General features: G+C 43.1%; 1 pseudogene across 1 annotated transcript; it reads right to left on the bottom strand.

Annotated features, from left to right (window-relative positions):
• Positions 1 to 511: 511 nt before the first annotated feature.
• On the bottom strand, positions 512 to 1,401 carry LOC104674202 (annotated as a pseudogene). The gene has a single exon (XR_004055825.1). The product of XR_004055825.1 is annotated as an integrin beta-1-binding protein 1 pseudogene (transcript).
• Positions 1,402 to 6,684: the final 5,283 nt, after the last annotated feature.

Below are 6,684 nucleotides of genomic sequence, written 5' to 3'. Positions count from 1 at the left end.
ATCTCAAATTTACTCTAAAATTCATACAAGTTTTAAATTATTCTAAGAGGTCATATAATGTTATTCCGAGCACCTGTTTGTTGTAGCATGAGATCATAAGTAACCTAAGTGTCCAGCAATGACCTTGAAGTTTTCATACAATGCAATTATTCTGAAGCTACTTCTTAAAAAATGATTATCTACTCTGCAAACTGATTCTTTGGGAATGATCCCAAGATCTGTTGATAATGAAACAAAATACAGAGACAGAACAATTTGTATAAAAGTCAGGATAAGCAAAAAGTTGAGAAAACAGAGAAAGGGAGGTCCAGCAATGGTTTCTTTGTGGCCTTCACTAAATATGTAGTGCAGAAACAAGCATAAACACATGTCTCCTTTCCCTTCTCACCTCCATCCCCCCCTTCTATTTTTGATAAATAGGAACCCATTGTGCTTGCTGTTTTGTATCTCCTCTGTGAAATTTATCCTTACCAAGGCTCAGAGAATGTTCATAGAATTTTTTTTTCTCACTGTAATAGGACACATTTTAATAAACAAATGATCAGCATTTTACACAATCCATTTTCTTCAGAAAACCTAGAGCAAGGGATCATTTCATTATTTGCATAACACTTCAGCACTGCAGATTGAAAACAGCTGAACTTTCAGACGAAGTTGACTTCTTGATTGCAGGATTCAAGGTTTCTCAGATGTTAATACAGAGTCAAAAGCAGTGGATAAAACCTTGCAAATGGCTTGTGCTTGTTCCAGGCTGTTGCACTGATAAACCCACAGGCTGTAATCTTCATTGCTTGCATCTGTGGTCTTCAGAGCCAGTAAGCTTTTTCCCGCCCGGAGACCATCATCATAACACACCATCCGGATTATTAAGTAGAGAGCATGCCTGTGCAAAACATCATATTGATCTGATGTTGATACTTTTATGCCATACTTGAAAACTCCCATAATAAATTCTTCCTCTGGAGGAACAAAAGGCAACTTTCCGTCTGGGCAACGTCTATATAATTTATCAGATCTAATGGCCCTTCAAGGCCTTTTCCCTCAGAGAGTTTCAGTTTCTCAATGGCACCAACATATTTTATTCGAAATTCTGCACAGGTATCTGAATTATTGTTGCTTTGTCCTGAGCTTTTGTGGAATCTGTGTCGAGGCTGGCCACCGTGCTGGACCGTGAGAGATCCCCAAGGCTAGAATCTACAGACTTGCTCTTAGTACTGATTTCGCTACTTTGGGAACTGCTACTACTGTGTCGTTTTTTGCCTTTGCGAAACATTTTTCACCACCATTTCTTGATCCAGAGAAGATCCCCTCGCAGCCGCGGGCCCATCCCCGGGTTGCGGGTTTCGGGGTCCGCGTGGGAGCGCCGCGGCCTTCGGCACCCAGGCAGCTACTCCCTTTTCCGCTCCAGCGCGGGCTTTTCCAACGCTCCTGCCCACGTTGCCCAGGCTGGAGTGCAGCGGTGCTATCTTGGTTCACTGCAAGCTCCGCCTCCCAGATTCACGCCATTCTTCCGCCTCAGTCTCCTGAGTAGCTGGGACTACAGGCGCCAGCCACCAGGCCCAGCTAATTTTTGTATTTTTAGTAGGGACGGGGTTTCACCATGTTAGCCAGGATGGTCTGGATCTCCTGACCTCATATTCTGCTTGCCTCAGCCTCCCAAAGTGCTGGGATTACAGGTGTGAGCCACTGCACCAGGCTTGGTCACATAATTTTATAGGAGAGATCTTTAAGTCACTATGCTGTCCTTTCTCATTCTGCAGAAAGCGCCAACACCACTAATTACTTTTTTGTTTCCAGGAATAATGAGCTTTTCCCAGTTATTTCCTTGTTTGGCTTTTCAGAAGCATGCCACATGTATAACCACTTCCTAGTTAAATCCCTTGATTGTCTTGGCTTCAGCATGCACCAGTCCTGTCCCTACAGAGGAATGCATACTATCTTGAAGAGATGATTGGCCACGAAGGAAGTCTCAGAGCCTAGTAAGGAAATAACAGATCTGTGGCTGTCCCTCAGATTGTGAGGTACACCATGGCAGGCAAAGCAGTGGCAGGGATTGTAAGATTTGCTAAGGATTTTTGGTTAGGTTCTAAATGAGGTGGGAATTGGCAGGACAATGATGACTGATGATTTTAGAAGCCTTTTTTCTAGATGTGATGTGGATGATACAGTAGAGGAGGATAAAGCAGAGATCAACTAGAATAATGATGGGAGAAAATAATCTAGGAAAGAAGATGGTGAATCTGTCTAAGGTATGTGAGGTAAAATGGAAAGTAGGAGTCATCCAAGTAGGAACATTGGTTGAAAATGTGCAAATAGGATAGTCTTAGATTCTGATTCCCCAGGGTTCTTAACATTTCTCTTCCCTAATCACCTCTATACTCAACACATTAACTTGGGCCTTGATCCTTTCCTTCACCCAACCATCATCTCACTAAGACTCATGTCTTTAAACAGTGCCTACTGCTGTTGATTCATGTTCAGAGAAGCTGCATTTCAGAACACAAGTTAGTTGTGGTATGTATTAAAGGAAAATGAGAGTTCTTGGACTTCCAGGCAGAGCATCTGTAGTTCTAATGAAATGAAAGAAAGAAGAAAGCAAAGTATACAGTCAAAGTTCCCATTATCTGCTGGGAAAGCCCAAAAGAGATGCATAAGAGCACAGTGTGTATGTATATGGATCTTTCTATTGCCAGAGTTACCATGTGACACTGGTGTGTGTGCACGCTGTTCAGGAGGACTTGGAAGTTCTATTTTTGCAAACTGTCAGAGAATATCATCCCCAACAGATGTGAGAGAGATACCTCAGACAAGAGAGAGAGGAAAAAAGCCAATAATGCTTGCTCATGGCCAACCACTTGTTTGTTATTTGCTGGCAAAAAGACTGAGACTATCTTTTTCGTTGAGACTCTCAGAGACCAAAAGAGAGGGTTCTGGCCACAGATGACCTTTGGACAACTGGAGTCCTCTTAACTAAGACATCATACCTTTTGACCACTAACAACAACTCTACATCTATAGTGCTTTTGGTATCAAAAAAAAAAGAAACAAGAAAAGTCTTCTTAATTTTGCATAATTCTCATATAATAAAAATACCTATTGTTTATTGAGAGTCTTTGTTGTTTTAAGTCACTCAGTTATACTGCATAATCCTATAGAATAAGTCTTAGTATTCACATTTTGTATTAGAGAAAAATGAGCTCTTACAGTTACGCAAAACACATATAGCTAATGTAGCAGAGATTCTACCTAACTCCAAATAAAGACTTTTTCAATAGTATGTATTGTTTTCACCCCATGCATATGCACAGTTCCTCCAAACTTTAAACTATATCTGGGATCAGATCCTATGTAGGTTCTCCAATTGTGTCCTTCTGAGTCATCCTGGAAAATTGCTACTTCAGTAAATATTATAGAGGGAGTTTATTTTGATCTCATATTAGTAGTTCTCAGATGGTCCGTTATGTTCGTGATGGGAACACAAGAAAGTATTATTCATATAAAGAGTTGTCTTCCTCTCAGGTAAGCCTTGAGAAGTATGGAGCCAAAAAGTTCAAGGCAAGGGCTTTCTTTTCAGAACAAGTAAATTGTCTGTCCCTGTTTAGAAGGTTTCTGTGTGTCCCTCTACTAATACTACATTATGGCTCAGTGTCAAGAAGATTATAAAACACATTTTTTAATATAATTCTAGGCAATACTTTTTCTCGGTTTTCAACTTTGATGAAGATTTCTCATGCTCTTTTTATGGGAAGAACTAGTGCTGAGTAGAGAATATATAGGAAGGGAGTACAACAGCAGGCGGCGGAGCAAGATGGCCGAATAGGAACAGCTCCAGTCTCCAACTCCCAGCGCGAGCGACACAGAAGACAGGTGATTTCTGCATTTTCAACTGAGGTACTGGGGTCATCTCACTAGGGAGTGCCGGACAATCGGTGCTGGTCAGCTGCTGCAGCCTGACCAGCGAGAGCTGAAGGAGGGCGAGGCATCGCCTCACCTCGAAGCGCAAGGGGGAAGGGGATCCGTTTTCCTAGTCAGGGGAACTGAGACACACAACACCTGGAAAATCGGGTAACTCCCACCCCAATACTGCGCTGTAAGCATACAGGCACACCAGGAAAACATATCCCACACCTGGCCGGGAGGGTCCCACGCCCACGAAGCCTCCCTCACTGCTAACACAGCAGTCTGCCGCGATCTATCCGCAAGGCAGCAGCGAGGCTGGGGGAGGGGCGCCCGCCATTGCTGAGGCTTAAGTAGGTAAACAAAGCCACTGGGAAGCTCGAACTGGGTGGAGCTCACAGCAGCTCAAGGAAGCCTGCCTGTCTCTGTAGTCTCCACCTCTGGGGACAGCGTACAGCTGAAGACCAACAGGGGAAGTAGCGGGAGCCGGTGCAGACGCAAACGACTCTGTCTGACAGCTTTGGGGAGAGCCGTGGATCTCCCAACGTGGAGGTTGAGATCTGAGAATGGACAGCCTGTCTGCTCAGGTGTGTCCCTGACCCCTGAGTAGCCTAGCTGGGAGAAATCCCCCACTAGGGGCAGTCTGACACCCCACACCTCACAGGGTGGAGTACACCCCTGAGAGGAAACTTCCAAAGGAAGAATCAGACAGGTACACTCGCTGTTCAGCAATATTCTATCTTCGGCAACCTCTGCTGTTGATACCCAGGCAAACAGGGTCTGGAGTGGACCTCAAGCAATCTCCAACAGACCAACAGACAGTCCTTCTGACTGTCAGAAGGAAAACTATCAAACAGGAAGGACACCTATACCAAAACCCCATCAGTATGTCACCACCATCAAAGACCAGAGACAGATAAAACCACAAAGATGGGGAAGAAGCAGGGCAGAAAAGCTGGAAATTCAAAAAATAAGAGCGCATCTCCCCCTGCAAAGGAGCGCAGCCCATCGCCAGCAACGGATCAAAGCTGGTCAGAGAATGACTTGGATGAGAGGAGAGAAGAAGGCTTCAGTCCATCAAACTTATCAGAGCTACAGGAGGAATTACGTACCCAGCGCAAAGAAACTAAAAATCTTGAAAAAAGAGTGGAAGAATTGACAGCTAGACTAATTAATGCAGAGAAGATCATAAACGAAATGACAGAGATGAAAACCATGACACGAGAAATACGTGACAAATGCACAAGCTTCAGTAACCGACTCGATCAACTGGAAGAAAGAGTATCAGCGATTGAGGATCAAATGAATGAAATGAAGCGAGAAGAGAAACCAAAAGAAAAAAGAAGAAAAAGAAATGAGCAAAGCCTGCAAGAAGTATGGGATTACGTAAAAAGACCAAATCTACGTCTGATTGGGGTGCCTGAAAGTGAGGGGGAAAATGGAACCAAGTTGGAAAACACTCTTCAGGAAATCATCCAGGAGAACTTCCCCAACCTAGTAGGGCAGGCCAACATTCAAATTCAGGAAATACAGAGAACGCCACAAAGATACTCCTCCAGAAGAGCAACTCCAAGACACATAATTGCCAGATTCACCAAAGTTGAAATGAAGGAAAAAATCTTAAGGGCAGCCAGAGAGAAAGGTTGGGTTACCCACAAAGGGAAGCCCATCAGACTAACAGCAGATCTCTCAGCAGAAACTCTACAAGCCAGAAGAGAGTGGGCGCCAATGTTCAACGTTCTTAAAGAAAAGATTTTTAAACCCAGAATTTCATATCCAGCCAAACTAAGTTTCATAAGTGAAGGAGAAATAAAATCCTTTACAGATAAGGAAATGCTTAGAGATTTTGTCACCACCAGGCCTGCCTTACAAGAGACCCTGAAGGAAGCCCTAAACATGGAAAGGAACAACCGGTACCAGCCATCGCAAAAACATGCCAAAATGTAAAGACCATCGAGGCTAGGAAGAAACTGCATCAACTAACGAGCAAAATAACCAGTTAATATCATAATGGCAGCATCAAGTTCACACATAACAATATTAACCTTAAATGTTAACGGACTAAATGCTCCAATTAAAAGACACAGACTGGCAAACTGGATAAAGAGTCAAGACCCATCAGTCTGCTGTATTCAGGAGACCCATCTCACATGCAGAGACATACATAGGCTCAAAATAAAGGGATGGAGGAGGATCTACCAAGCAAATGGAGAACAAAAAAAAGCAGGGGTTGCAATCCTTGTCTCTGATAAAACAGACTTTAAACCATCAAAGATCAAAAGAGACAAAGAAGGCCATTACATAATGGTAAAGGGATCAATTCAACAGGAAGAGCTAACTCTCCTAAATATATATGCACCCAATACAGGAGCACCCAGATTCATAAAGCAAGTCCTTAGAGACTTACAAAGAGACTTAGACTCCCATACAATAATAATGGGAGACTTCAACACTCTGCTGTCAACATTAGACAGATCAACGAGACAGAAAGTTAACAAGGATATCCAGGAATTGAACTCATCTCTGCACCAAGCGGACCTGATAGACATCTATAGAACTCTCCACCCCAAATCAACAAAATATACATTCTTCTCAGCACCACATCCCACTTATTCCAAAATTGACCACATAATTGGAAGTAAAGCACTCCTCAGCAAATGTAAAAGAACAGAAATTATAACAACCTGTCTCTCAGACCACAGCGCAATCAAACTAGAACTCAGGACTAAGAAACTCAATCAAAACCACTCAACTACATGGAAACTGAACAACCTGCTCCTGAATGAC

Source organism: Rhinopithecus roxellana, chromosome 22, assembly GCF_007565055.1.
Source record: "Rhinopithecus roxellana isolate Shanxi Qingling chromosome 22, ASM756505v1, whole genome shotgun sequence".
Lineage (NCBI taxonomy): Eukaryota > Metazoa > Chordata > Mammalia > Primates > Cercopithecidae > Rhinopithecus > Rhinopithecus roxellana.
This window is presented reverse-complemented; position numbering and strand designations above follow the sequence as displayed.